Below are 17,890 nucleotides of genomic sequence, written 5' to 3'. Positions count from 1 at the left end.
ATCCCACACATCATTCAACATATCATCACATACCTCATTCCACACATCCTTCCACACATCATTGCACACGTCATTCCACACGTCATTCCACACATCATTCCACACATCATTCCAAACATCATTCCACACATCATTCCACATATCGTTCCACACATCATTCCACACATCATTCCACACCTCATTCCACATATCATTCCACACATCATTCCACAAAACATTCCACACATTATTTCACACCTCATTGCACACCTCATTCCAAAGATCATTCCACACATCATTCCACAAAACATTCCACACATCATTCCACACCTCATTCCACATCATTCCACAAATCATTCCACACATCATTCCACACATCATTCCTCGAATCATGCAAACATCATTCTACATGGCATTCCGCACCTCATTCCACAAATCATTCCACACATCATTCCACCATCATTAAACAACTCATTCCACATGACATTAACCACCTCATTCCACACATCATTCCACACATCATTAGAAACCTCATTCCACACATCATTCCACACGTCATTCCACACAACGTTCCACACATCATTCCACACATCATTCCACACAACGTTCCACACATCATTCCACAAATCATTCCACACATCATTCCACACCTCATTCCACACATCATTCCAAATCTCATTCCACAAATCTTTCCACACATCATCCCACACTATTTCAACATATCATCACATACCTCATTCCACACATCCTTCCACACATCATTCCACACATCATTCCACACGTCATTCCACACATCATTCTAAACATCATTCCACAATTCATTCCACACATCATTCCACACATCATTCCGCATATCGTTCCACACATCATTCCACACATCATTCCACACCTCATTCCACATGTCATTCCACACATCATTCTACAAAAAATTCCACACATCATTTCACACCTCATTCCACACCTCATTCCACAGATCATTCCAAAGCTCATTCCACCATCATTGCACAACTCATTCCACACGACATTCCACACCTCATTCCACATAACATTCCACACATCATTACAAACCTCATTCCACACATCATTCCACTCGTCATTACAAACATCATTCCACACATCATTCCAAACTTCATTCCACACATCATTCAACATATCATTACAAACCTCATTCCACACATCATTCCACTCGTCATTCCACACATCATTCCACACATCATTTCAAAATGCATTCCTCACATCATTCCACCACATCATTCCACACATGATTCCACTCGTCATTCCTCACATCATTCCACACATCAATCCACAAATCATTCCACACATCATTCCACAACTCATTCTAAACATAATACCACACATCATTCCACACATCATTCAACTCATCATTCCACACAGCATTCCACAATTCATTTCCACACATCATTCCACACATCATTCCACGCATCATTCAACGCCACATTCCACACATCATTCCATACATCATTCCACACATCATTCAACACCTCATTCCACGCATCATTCCACATAACATTCCTCACATCATTCCAAACATAATTCCACATTTCATTCCACCATCATTGCACAACTCATTCCACACGACATTAACCACATGATTCCACACATCATTCCACACATCATTACAAACCTCATTCCACACATAATTTCACACTTCATTCCATACCTCATTCCACACATCATTCCACACATCATTCCACACATCCTTCCACACATCATTCCACACCTCATTCCACACCTATTCCACACCTCATTCAACATATCATTACAATCCTCATTCCACACATCATTCCACACATCATTCCACAAATCATTCCACACATCATTCCACACATCATTCTAAACATCATTCCACACATCATTCCACACACCATTCCACTCATCATTCCACAAGTCATTCCATACGTCATTCCACACCTCATTCTAAACATCATTCCACACATCATTCCGCACATCATTCCACTGATCATTCCACACATCAGACCACCATTAATTCCACACATCATTCCACAAATCCTTCCTCACCATAATTACAAACCTCATTCCACAAATTATTCCACACATCATCCCACACCTCATTCATAAAATTATTCAGAGAGACAGACAATTATCTGAATGGTGACAGATTAGGAAAAGGGCAGGTGCAATGAGACCTGGGTGTCATGGTACATCAGTCATTGAAGGTTGGCATGCAGGTACAGCAGGCGGTTAAGAAAGCAAAAGGCATGTTGGCCTTCATAGCGAGGGGATCTGAGTACAAGGGCAGGGAGGTGTTGCTACAATTGTACAGGGCATTGGTGAGGCCACACCTGGAGTATTGTGTACAGTTTTGGTTTCCTAACCTGAGGAAGGACATTCTTGCTATTGAGGGAGTGCAGCGAAGTTTCACCAGACTGATTCCCGGGATGGCGGGACTGACCTATCAAGAAAGACTGGATCAACTGGGCTTGTATTCACTGGAGTTCAGAAAAATGAGAGGGGACCTCATAGAAACGTTTAAAATTATGACGGGGATAGACAAGTTAGATGCAGGAAGAATGTTCCGAATGTTGGGGAAGTCCAGAACCAGGGGACACAGTCTAAGGTTAAGGGGGAAGCCAGTTAAGAGCGAGATGAGGAGGAATTTCTTCACCCAGAGAGTGGTGAACCTGTGGAATTCTCTACCACAGAAAGTTGTTGAGGCCAATTCACTAAATATATTCAAAAAGGAGTTAGAAGAAGTCCTTACTACTAGGGGAATCAAGGGGTATGGTGAGAAAGCAGGAATGGGGTACTGAAGTTGCATGTTCAGCCATGAACTCATTGAATGGCGGTGCAGGCTAGAAGGGCCGAATGGCCTACTCCTGCACCTATTTTCTATGTTTCTATGTTTCTATTCCACACATCATTCCACACATCATTCCACTCATCATTCCACGCATCAATCCACACATCCTTCCTCGCATCATTCCACACATCATTCCACACATCATTTCACACATCATTCCAAACATCATTCCACACATCATTCCACACTTTATTCTGCAAATCATTCCACACATCATTCCACACCTCATTCCACACATCATTCCAAAACTCATTCCACCATCATTGCACAACTCATTCCACACGAGATTTCACACCTCATTCCATTCATCATTCCACACATCATTACAAGCCTCATTCCACACATCATTCCACTCGTCATTCCACACATCATTCCAAACATCATTCCACACATCATTCAACATATCATTACAAACCTCATTCCACACATCCTTCTACACATCATTCCAAATATCATTCCACACCTAATACCACACCTCATTCCACGCATCATTCCACAACTCATTCCACCCGTCATTGCACACATCATTTCACACATCATTCCACACCTCATTCCACACATCATTGCAGAACTCATTCCAGATATCATTCCACCACATCATTCCAGACATCATTCCACACATCATTCCGTACCTTATTCCACACATCATTGCACAAATCATTCCAGATATCATTCCACACCTCATTCCACACATCATTCCACAAAACATTCCACACATTATTTCACACCTCATTCCACACCTCATTCCAAAGATCATTCCACACATCATTCCACAAAACATTCCACACATCATTCCACACCTCATTCCACATCATTCCACAAATCATTCCACACATCATTCCACACATCATTCCACGCATCATTCCTCGAATCATGCAAATATCATTCTACATGGCATTCCGCACCTCATTCCACAAATCATTCCACACATCATTCCACCATCATTAAACAACTCATTCCACATGACATTAACCACCTCATTCCACACATCATTCCACACATCATTAGAAACCTCATTCCACACATCATTCCACACGTCATTCCACACAACGTTCCACACATCATTCCACACATCATTCCACACAACGTTCCACACATCATTCCACAAATCATTCCACACATCATTCCACACCTCATTCCACACATCATTCCAAATCTCATTCCACAAATCTTTCCACACATCATCCCACACTATTTCAACATTTCATCACATACCTCATTCCACACATCCTTCCACACATCATTCCACACATCATTCCACACGTCATTCCACACATCATTCTAAACATCATTCCACAATTCATCCCACACATCATTCCACACATCATTCCGCATATCGTTCCACACATCATTCCACACATCATTCCACACCTCATTCCACATGTCATTCCACACATCATTCCACAAAAAATTCCACACATCATTTCACACCTCATTCCACACCTCATTCCACAGATCATTCCAAAGCTCATTCCACCATCATTGCACAACTCATTCCACACGACATTCCACACCTCATTCCACATAACATTCCATACATCATTACAAACCTCATTCCACACATCATTCCACTCGTCATTCCAATCATCATTCCACACATCATTCCAAACTTCATTCCACACATCATTCCACCACATCATTCCACACATCATTCCACACATCATTCAACGTATCATTACAAACCTCATTCCACACATCATTCCACTCGTCATTCCACACATCATTCCACACATCATTTCAAAATTCATTCCTCACATCATTCCACCACATCATTCCACACATCATTCCACTCGTCATTCCTCACATCATTCCACACATCAATCCACAAATCATTCCACACATCATTCCACAACTCATTCTAAACATAATTCCACACATCATTCCACACATCATTCCACTCATCATTCCACACAGCATTCCACAATTCATTTCTACACATCATTCCACACATCATTGCAAACATCATTCCACACCTCATTCCACACCTCTTTCCACACATCATTCCAAACATCATTCCACACATCAATCCACATACCTTATCACATTTCATTTGACACATCATTCCACACATCATTCCACGCATCATTCCACGCAACATTCCACAATTCATTTCCACACATCATTCCACACATCATTCCACGCATCATTCAACGCAACATTCCACACATCATTCCATACATCATTCCACACATCATTCAACACATCATTCCACGCATCATTCCACATAACATTCCTCACATCATTCCAAACATAATTCCACATTTCATTCCACCTTCATTGCACAACTCATTCCACACGACATTAACCACATCATTCCACACATCATTCCACACATCATTACAAACCTCATTCCACACATAATTTCACACTTCATTCCATACCTCATTCCACACATCATTCCACACATCATTCCACACATCCTTCCACACATCATTCCACACATCATTCCACACCTCATTCCACACCTCATTCCACACCTCATTCAACATATCATTACAATCCTCATTCCACACATCATTCCACACATCATTCCTCACATCATTCCACACATCAATCCACAAATCATTCCACACATCATTCCACAACTCATTCTAAACATAATTCCACACATCATTCCACACATCATTCCACTCATCATTCCACACAGCATTCCACAATTCATTTCTACACATCATTCCACACATCATTGCAAACATCATTCCACACCTCATTCCACACCTCTTTCCACACATCATTCCAAACATCATTCCACACATCAATCCACATACCTTATCACATTTCATTTGACACATCATTCCACACATCATTCCACGCATCATTCCACGCAACATTCCACAATTCATTTCCACACATCATTCCACACATCATTCCACGCATCATTCAACGCAACATTCCACACATCATTCCATACATCATTTCACACATCATTCAACACATCATTCCACGCATCATTCCACATAACATTCCTCACATCATTCCAAACATAATTCCACATTTCATTCCACCTTCATTGCACAACTCATTCCACACGACATTAACCACATCATTCCACACATCATTCCACACATCATTACAAACCTCATTCCACACATAATTTCACACTTCATTCCATACCTCATTCCACACATCATTCCACACATCATTCCACACATCCTTCCACACATCATTCCACACCGCATTCCACACCTCATTCCACACCTCATTCAACATATCATTACAATCCTCATTCCACACATCATTCCACAAATTATTCCACACACCATCCCACACCGCATTCATAAAATAATTCAGAGAGACAGACTATTATCTGAATGGTGACAGATTAGGAAAAGGGCAGGTGCAAAGAGACCTGGTGTCATGGTACATAAGTCATTGAAGGTTGGCATGCAGGTACAGCAGGCGGTTAAGAAAGCAAATGGCATGTTGGCCTTCATAGCGAGGGGATCTGAGTTCAAGGGCAGGGAGGTGTTGCTACAATTGTACAGGGCCTTGGTGAGGCCACACCTGGAGTATTGTGTACAGTTTTGGTCTCCTAACCTGAGGAAGGACATTCTTGCTATTGAGGGAGTGCAGCGAAGTTTCACCAGACTGATTCCCGGGATGGCGGGACTGATCTATCAAGAAAGACTGGATCAACTGGGCTTGTATTCACTGGAGTTCAGAAAAATGAGAGGGGACCTCATAGAAACGTTTAAAATTCTGACGGGGTTAGACAGGTTAGATGCAGGAACAATGTTCCCAATGTTGGGGAAGTCCAGAACCAGGGGACACAGTCTAAGGATAAGGGGGAAGCCATTTAGGACCGAGATGAGGAGGCATTTCTTCACCCAGAGAGTGGTGAACCTGTGGAATTCTCTACCACAGAAAGTTGTTGAGGCCAATTTACTAAATATATTCAAAAAGGAGTTAGATGAAGTCCTTACTACTAGGGGAATCAAGGGGTATGGTGAGAAAGCAGGAATGGGGTACTGAAGTTGCATGTTCAGCCATGAACTCATTGAATGGCGGTGCAGGCTAGAAGGGCCGAATGGCCTACACCGGCACCAATTTTCTATGTTTCTATTCCACACATCATTCCACACATCATTCCACGCATCATTCCACGCATCAATCCACACATCCTTCCACACATCATTCCACACATCATTCCACACATCATTCCACACATCATTCCAAACATCATTCCACATATCATTCCACACCTCATTCTACAAATCATTCCACACATCATTCCACACCTCATTCCACACCTCATTCCACACATCATTCCAAAACTCATTCCACCATCATTGCACAACTCATTCCACACGAGTTTTCACACCTCTTTCCATTAAGCATTCCACACATCATTACAAACCTCATTCCACACATCATTCCACTCGTCATTCCACACATCATTCCAAACATCATTCCACACATCATTCAACACATCATTACAAACCTCATTTCACACATCCTTCTACACATCATTCCAAATATCATTCCACACCTCATACCACACCTCATTCCACGCATCATTTCACAACTCATTCCTCCCGTCATTGCACACATCATTTCACACATCATTCCACACCTCATTCCACACATCATTGCAGAACTCATTCCAGATAGCATTCCACCACATCATTCCAGACATCATTCCACACATCATTCCACACAACGTTCCACACATCATTCCACAAATCATTCCACACATCATTCCACACCTCATTCCACACATCATTCCAAATCTCATTCCACAAATCTTTCCACACATCATCCCACACTATTTCAACATATCATCACATACCTCATTCCACACATCCTTCCACACATCATTCCACACATCATTCCACACGTCATTCCACACATCATTCTAAACATCATTCCACAATTCATTCCACACATCATTCCACACATCATTCCGCATATCGTTCCACACATCATTCCACACATCATTCCACACCTCATTCCACATGTCATTCCACACATCATTCTACAAAAAATTCCACACATCATTTCACACCTCATTCCACACCTCATTCCACAGATCATTCCAAAGCTCATTCCACCATCATTGCACAACTCATTCCACACGACATTCCACACCTCATTCCACATAACATTCCACACATCATTACAAACCTCATTCCACACATCATTCCACTCGTCATTACAAACATCATTCCACACATCATTCCAAACTTCATTCCACACATCATTCAACATATCATTACAAACCTCATTCCACACATCATTCCACTCGTCATTCCACACATCATTCCACACATCATTTCAAAATGCATTCCTCACATCATTCCACCACATCATTCCACACATGATTCCACTCGTCATTCCTCACATCATTCCACACATCAATCCACAAATCATTCCACACATCATTCCACAACTCATTCTAAACATAATACCACACATCATTCCACACATCATTCAACTCATCATTCCACACAGCATTCCACAATTCATTTCCACACATCATTCCACACATCATTCCACGCATCATTCAACGCCACATTCCACACATCATTCCATACATCATTCCACACATCATTCAACACCTCATTCCACGCATCATTCCACATAACATTCCTCACATCATTCCAAACATAATTCCACATTTCATTCCACCATCATTGCACAACTCATTCCACACGACATTAACCACATCATTCCACACATCATTCCACACATCATTACAAACCTCATTCCACACATAATTTCACACTTCATTCCATACCTCATTCCACACATCATTCCACACATCATTCCACACATCCTTCCACACATCATTCCACACCTCATTCCACACCTATTCCACACCTCATTCAACATATCATTACAATCCTCATTCCACACATCATTCCACACATCATTCCACAAATCATTCCACACATCATTCCACACATCATTCAACACCTCATTCCACGCATCATTCCACATAACATTCCTCACATCATTCCAAACATAATTCCACATTTCATTCCACCATCATTGCACAACTCATTCCACACGACATTAACCACATCATTCCACACATCATTCCACACATCATTACAAACCTCATTCCACACATAATTTCACACTTCATTCCATACCTCATTCCACACATCATTCCACACATCATTCCACACATCCTTCCACACATCATTCCACACCTCATTCCACACCTATTCCACACCTCATTCAACATATCATTACAATCCTCATTCCACACATCATTCCACACATCATTCCACAAATCATTCCACACATCATTCCACACATCATTCTAAACATCATTCCACACATCATTCCACACACCATTCCACTCATCATTCCACAAGTCATTCCATACGTCATTCCACACCTCATTCTAAACATCATTCCACACATCATTCCGCACATCATTCCACTGATCATTCCACACATCAGACCACCATTAATTCCACACATCATTCCACAAATCCTTCCTCACCATAATTACAAACCTCATTCCACAAATTATTCCACACATCATCCCACACCTCATTCATAAAATTATTCAGAGAGACAGACAATTATCTGAATGGTGACAGATTAGGAAAAGGGCAGGTGCAATGAGACCTGGGTGTCATGGTACATCAGTCATTGAAGGTTGGCATGCAGGTACAGCAGGCGGTTAAGAAAGCAAAAGGCATGTTGGCCTTCATAGCGAGGGGATCTGAGTACAAGGGCAGGGAGGTGTTGCTACAATTGTACAGGGCATTGGTGAGGCCACACCTGGAGTATTGTGTACAGTTTTGGTTTCCTAACCTGAGGAAGGACATTCTTGCTATTGAGGGAGTGCAGCGAAGTTTCACCAGACTGATTCCCGGGATGGCGGGACTGACCTATCAAGAAAGACTGGATCAACTGGGCTTGTATTCACTGGAGTTCAGAAAAATGAGAGGGGACCTCATAGAAACGTTTAAAATTCTGACGGGGATAGACAAGTTAGATGCAGGAAGAATGTTCCGAATGTTGGGGAAGTCCAGAACCAGGGGACACAGTCTAAGGTTAAGGGGGAAGCCAGTTAAGAGCGAGATGAGGAGGAATTTCTTCACCCAGAGAGTGGTGAACCTGTGGAATTCTCTACCACAGAAAGTTGTTGAGGCCAATTCACTAAATATATTCAAAAAGGAGTTAGAAGAAGTCCTTACTACTAGGGGAATCAAGGGGTATGGTGAGAAAGCAGGAATGGGGTACTGAAGTTGCATGTTCAGCCATGAACTCATTGAATGGCGGTGCAGGCTAGAAGGGCCGAATGGCCTACTCCTGCACCTATTTTCTATGTTTCTATGTTTCTATTCCACACATCATTCCACACATCATTCCACTCATCATTCCACGCATCAATCCACACATCCTTCCTCACATCATTCCACACATCATTCCACACATCATTTCACACATCATTCCAAACATCATTCCACACATCATTCCACACTTTATTCTGCAAATCATTCCACACATCATTCCACACCTCATTCCACACATCATTCCAAAACTCATTCCACCATCATTGCACAACTCATTCCACACGAGATTTCACACCTCATTCCATTCATCATTCCACACATCATTACAAACCTCATTCCACACATCATTCCACTCGTCATTCCACACATCATTCCAAACATCATTCCACACATCATTCAACATATCATTACAAACCTCATTCCACACATCCTTCTACACATCATTCCAAATATCATTCCACACCTAATACCACACCTCATTCCACGCATCATTCCACAACTCATTCCACCCGTCATTGCACACATCATTTCACACATCATTCCACACCTCATTCCACACATCATTGCAGAACTCATTCCAGATATCATTCCACCACATCATTCCAGACATCATTCCACACATCATTCCGTACCTTATTCCACACATCATTGCACAAATCATTCCAGATATCATTCCACACCTCATTCCACACATCATTCCACAAAACATTCCACACATTATTTCACACCTCATTCCACACCTCATTCCAAAGATCATTCCACACATCATTCCACAAAACATTCCACACATCATTCCACACCTCATTCCACATCATTCCACAAATCATTCCACACATCATTCCACACATCATTCCACACATCATTCCACGCATCATTCCTCGAATCATGCAAATATCATTCTACATGGCATTCCGCACCTCATTCCACAAATCATTCCACACATCATTCCACCATCATTAAACAACTCATTCCACATGACATTAACCACCTCATTCCACACATCATTCCACACATCATTAGAAACCTCATTCCACACATCATTCCACACGTCATTCCACACAACGTTCCACACATCATTCCACACATCATTCCACACAACGTTCCACACATCATTCCACAAATCATTCCACACATCATTCCACACCTCATTCCACACATCATTCCAAATCTCATTCCACAAATCTTTCCACACATCATCCCACACTATTTCAACATTTCATCACATACCTCATTCCACACATCCTTCCACACATCATTCCACACATCATTCCACACGTCATTCCACACATCATTCTAAACATCATTCCACAATTCATCCCACACATCATTCCACACATCATTCCGCATATCGTTCCACACATCATTCCACACATCATTCCACACCTCATTCCACATGTCATTCCACACATCATTCCACAAAAAATTCCACACATCATTTCACACCTCATTCCACACCTCATTCCACAGATCATTCCAAAGCTCATTCCACCATCATTGCACAACTCATTCCACACGACATTCCACACCTCATTCCACATAACATTCCATACATCATTACAAACCTCATTCCACACATCATTCCACTCGTCATTCCAATCATCATTCCACACATCATTCCAAACTTCATTCCACACATCATTCCACCACATCATTCCACACATCATTCCACACATCATTCAACGTATCATTACAAACCTCATTCCACAAATCATTCCACTCGTCATTCCACACATCATTCCACACATCATTTCAAAATTCATTCCTCACATCATTCCACCACATCATTCCACACATCATTCCACTCGTCATTCCTCACATCATTCCACACATCAATCCACAAATCATTCCACACATCATTCCACAACTCATTCTAAACATAATTCCACACATCATTCCACACATCATTCCACTCATCATTCCACACAGCATTCCACAATTCATTTCTACACATCATTCCACACATCATTGCAAACATCATTCCACACCTCATTCCACACCTCTTTCCACACATCATTCCAAACATCATTCCACACATCAATCCACATACCTTATCACATTTCATTTGACACATCATTCCACACATCATTCCACGCATCATTCCACGCAACATTCCACAATTCATTTCCACACATCATTCCACACATCATTCCACGCATCATTCAACGCAACATTCCACACATCATTCCATACATCATTCCACACATCATTCAACACATCATTCCAAGCATCATTCCACATAACATTCCTCACATCATTCCAAACATAATTCCACATTTCATTCCACCTTCATTGCACAACTCATTCCACACGACATTAACCACATCATTCCACACATCATTCCACACATCATTACAAACCTCATTCCACACATAATTTCACACTTCATTCCATACCTCATTCCACACATCATTCCACACATCATTCCACACATCCTTCCACACATCATTCCACACATCATTCCACACCTCATTCCACACCTCATTCCACACCTCATTCAACATATCATTACAATCCTCATTCCACACATCATTCCACACATCATTCCTCACATCATTCCACACATCAATCCACAAATCATTCCACACATCATTCCACAACTCATTCTAAACATAATTCCACACATCATTCCACACATCATTCCACTCATCATTCCACACAGCATTCCACAATTCATTTCTACACATCATTCCACACATCATTGCAAACATCATTCCACACCTCATTCCACACCTCTTTCCACACATCATTCTAAACATCATTCCACAATTCATCCCACACATCATTCCACACATCATTCCGCATATCGTTCCACACATCATTCCACACATCATTCCACACCTCATTCCACATGTCATTCCACACATCATTCCACAAAAAATTCCACACATCATTTCACACCTCATTCCACACCTCATTCCACAGATCATTCCAAAGCTCATTCCACCATCATTGCACAACTCATTCCACACGACATTCCACACCTCATTCCACATAACAATCCATACATCATTACAAACCTCATTCCACACATCATTCCACTCGTCATTCCAATCATCATTCCACACATCATTCCAAACTTCATTCCACACATCATTCCACCACATCATTCCACACATCATTCCACACATCATTCAACGTATCATTACAAACCTCATTCCACACATCATTCCACTCGTCATTCCACACATCATTCCACACATCATTTCAAAATTCATTCCTCACATCATTCCACCACATCATTCCACACATCATTCCACTCGTCATTCCTCACATCATTCCACACATCAATCCACAAATCATTCCACACATCATTCCACAACTCATTCTAAACATAATTCCACACATCATTCCACACATCATTCCACTCATCATTCCACACAGCATTCCACAATTCATTTCTACACATCATTCCACACATCATTGCAAACATCATTCCACACCTCATTCCACACCTCTTTCCACACATCATTCCAAACATCATTCCACACATCAATCCACATACCTTATCACATTTCATTTGACACATCATTCCACACATCATTCCACGCATCATTCCACGCAACATTCCACAATTCATTTCCACACATCATTCCACACATCATTCCACGCATCATTCAACGCAACATTCCACACATCATTCCATACATCATTCCACACATCATTCAACACATCATTCCACGCATCATTCCACATAACATTCCTCACATCATTCCAAACATAATTCCACATTTCATTCCACCTTCATTGCACAACTCATTCCACACGACATTAACCACATCATTCCACACATCATTCCACACATCATTACAAACCTCATTCCACACATAATTTCACACTTCATTCCATACCTCATTCCACACATCATTCCACACATCATTCCACACATCCTTCCACACATCATTCCACACCGCATTCCACACCTCATTCCACACCTCATTCAACATATCATTACAATCCTCATTCCACACATCATTCCACACATCATTCCACACATCATTCCACAAATTATTCCACACACCATCCCACACCGCATTCATAAAATTATTCAGAGAGACAGACTATTATCTGAATGGTGACAGATTAGGAAAAGGGCAGGTGCAAAGAGACCTGGTGTCATGGTACATAAGTCATTGAAGGTTGGCATGCAGGTACAGCAGGCGGTTAAGAAAGCAAATGGCATGTTGGCCTTCATAGCGAGGGGATCTGAGTTCAAGGGCAGGGAGGTGTTGCTACAATTGTACAGGGCCTTGGTGAGGCCACACCTGGAGTACTGTGTACAGTTTTGGTCTCCTAACCTGAGGAAGAACATTCTTGCTATTGAGGGAGTGCAGCGAAGTTTCACCAGACTGATTCCCGGGATGGCGGGACTGATCTATCAAGAAAGACTGGATCAACTGGGCTTGTATTCACTGGAGTTCAGAAAAATGAGAGGGGACCTCATAGAAACGTTTAAAATTCTGACGGGGTTAGACAGGTTAGATGCAGGAAGAATGTTCCCAATGTTGGGGAAGTCCAGAACCAGGGGACACAGTCTAAGGATAAGGGGGAAGCCATTTAGGACCGAGATGAGGAGGCATTTCTTCACCCAGAGAGTGGTGAACCTGTGGAATTCTCTACCACAGAAAGTTGTTGAGGCCAATTTACTAAATATATTCAAAAAGGAGTTAGATGAAGTCCTTACTACTAGGGGAATCAAGGGGTATGGTGAGAAAGCAGGAATGGGGTACTGAAGTTGCATGTTCAGCCATGAACTCATTGAATGGCGGTGCAGGCTAGAAGGGCCGAATGGCCTACACCGGCACCAATTTTCTATGTTTCTATGTTTCTATTCCACACATCATTCCACACATCATTCCACGCATCATTCCACGCATCAATCCACACATCCTTCCACACATCATTCCACACATCATTCCACACATCATTCCACACATCATTCCAAACATCATTCCACATATCATTCCACACCTCATTCTACAAATCATTCCACACATCATTCCACACCTCATTCCACACCTCATTCCACACATCATTCCAAAACTCATTCCACCATCATTGCACAACTCATTCCACACGAGTTTTCACACCTCTTTCCATTAAGCATTCCACACATCATTACAAACCTCATTCCACACATCATTCCACTCGTCATTCCACACATCATTCCAAACATCATTCCACACATCATTCAACACATCATTACAAACCTCATTTCACACATCCTTCTACACATCATTCCAAATATCATTCCACACCTCATACCACACCTCATTCCACGCATCATTTCACAACTCATTCCTCCCGTCATTGCACACATCATTTCACACATCATTCCACACCTCATTCCACACATCATTGCAGAACTCATTCCAGATAGCATTCCACCACATCATTCCAGACATCATTCCACACATCATTCCATACCTTATTCCACACATCATTGCACGAATCATTCCAGATATCATTCCACACATCATTCCACACATCATTCCACACATGACCCCATGTCCCCATATCCCCATATCCCTATATCCCCATATCCCCATATCCCCATCTCCCCATGTCCCCATCTCCCCATGTCCCCATATCCCCATATCCCCATATCCACATATCCCCCATATCCCCATATCCCCATCTCCCCATATCCCCATATCCCCATATCCCCATGTCCCCATATCCCCATATCCCCATGTCCCCATGTCCCCATGTCCCCATATCCCCATATCCCCATATCCACATATCCCCATATCCCCATATCCCCCATGTCCCCACATCCCCATATCCCCATATCCCCATATCCCCATATCCCCATGTCCCCATATCCCCATATCCCCTTATCCCCATGTCCCCATATCCCCATATCCCCATGTCCCCATATCCCCATATCCCCATTTCCCCATATTCCCATATCCCCATATCCCCATATCCCCATATCCCCATGTCCCCATGCCCCCATGTCCCCATATCCCCATATCCCTATATCCCCATATCCCCATATCCCCATATCCCCATGTCCCCATCTCCCCATGTCCCCTTATCCCCATGTCCCCATATCCCCATATCCCCATGTCCCCATATCCCCATATCCCCATATCCCCATATCCCCATATCCACATATCCCCATATCCCCATATCCCCCATGTCCCCACATCCCCATATCCCCATATCCCCATATCCCCATGTCCCCATATCCCCATATCCCCTTATCCCCATGTCCCCATATCCCCATATCCCCATGTCCCCATATCCCCATATCCCCATTTCCCCATATTCCCATATCCCCATATCCCCATATCCCCATATCCCCATATCCACATATCCCCATATCCCCATATCCCCCATGTCCCCACATCCCCATATCCCCATATCCCCATATCCCCATATCCCCATGTCCCCATATCCCCATATCCCCTTATCCCCATGTCCCCATATCCCCATATCCCCATGTCCCCATATCCCCATATCCCCATTTCCCCATATTCCCATATCCCCATATCCCCATATCCCCATATCCCCATATCCCCATGTCCCCATGTCCCCATGTCCCCATATCCCCATATCCCTATATCCCCATATCCCCATATCCCCATATCCCCAAGTCCCCATCTCCCCATGTCCCCATATCCCCATATCCCCATATCCCCCATATCCCCATATCCCCATCTCCCCATATCCCCATATCCCCATATCCCCATGTCCCCATATCCCCATATTCCCATATCCCCAGGTCCCCATGTCCCCATGTCCCCATATCCCCATATCCCCATATCCACATATCCCCATATCCCCCATGTCCCCACATCCCCATATCCCCATATCCCCATATCCCCATATCCCCATATCCCCATATCCCCATGTCCCCATATCCCCATATCCCCATGTCCCCATATCCCCATATCCCCATTTCCCCATATTCCCATATCCCCATATCCCCATATCCACATGTATCCATATCCACATATCACCATATCCCCATGTTCCCATGTCCCCATATCCCCATATGCCCCATGTCGCCATATCCCCATATCCCCATATACCCATATCCCCATATCCCCATAGCCACATGTGCCCATATCCCCATATCCCCATATCCCCATGTTCCCATGTCCGCATATCCCCATATCCCCATATCCCCCATATCCCCATATCACCCACATCCACATATCCCCATGTCCCCATATCCCCATGTCCCCATATCGCCATATCCCCATATCCCCATATCTCCATGTCCCCATGTCCCCATATCCCCATATCCTCATATCCCCATATCCCCCATATCCCCATATCCCCATATCCCCATATCCCCATATCCCCATATCCCCATGTCCCCATGTCCCCATGTCCCCATATCCCCATATCCCCATATCCACATGTCCCCATATCCACATATCCCCATATCCCCATGTTCCCATGTCCCCATATCCCCATATCCCCATATCCCCATATCCCCATATCCCCATGTCCCCGTATCCCCATATCCCCATATCCCCATATCCCCATATCCCCATATCCCCCATGTCCGCATGTCCCCATATCCCCCATGTCCCCATATCCCCATGTCCCCACATCGCCATATCCCCATATCCCCATATCTCCATGTCCCCATATCCCCATATCCCCATATCCCCATATCCCCCATATCCCCATATCACCCATATCCCCATATCCCCATATCCCCATATCCCCATATCCCCATGTCCCCATGTCCCCATTTCCCGATATCCCCATATCCCCATATCCCCATGTCCCCATCTCCCCATGTCCCCATATCCCCATTTCCCCATATCCCCATATCCCCCATATCCCCATATCC

This window comes from Pristiophorus japonicus, unplaced genomic scaffold (assembly GCF_044704955.1).
Source record: "Pristiophorus japonicus isolate sPriJap1 unplaced genomic scaffold, sPriJap1.hap1 HAP1_SCAFFOLD_187, whole genome shotgun sequence".
Taxonomy (NCBI): Eukaryota; Metazoa; Chordata; class Chondrichthyes; family Pristiophoridae; genus Pristiophorus; species Pristiophorus japonicus.
Note: the sequence above shows the minus strand (reverse complement) of the source record.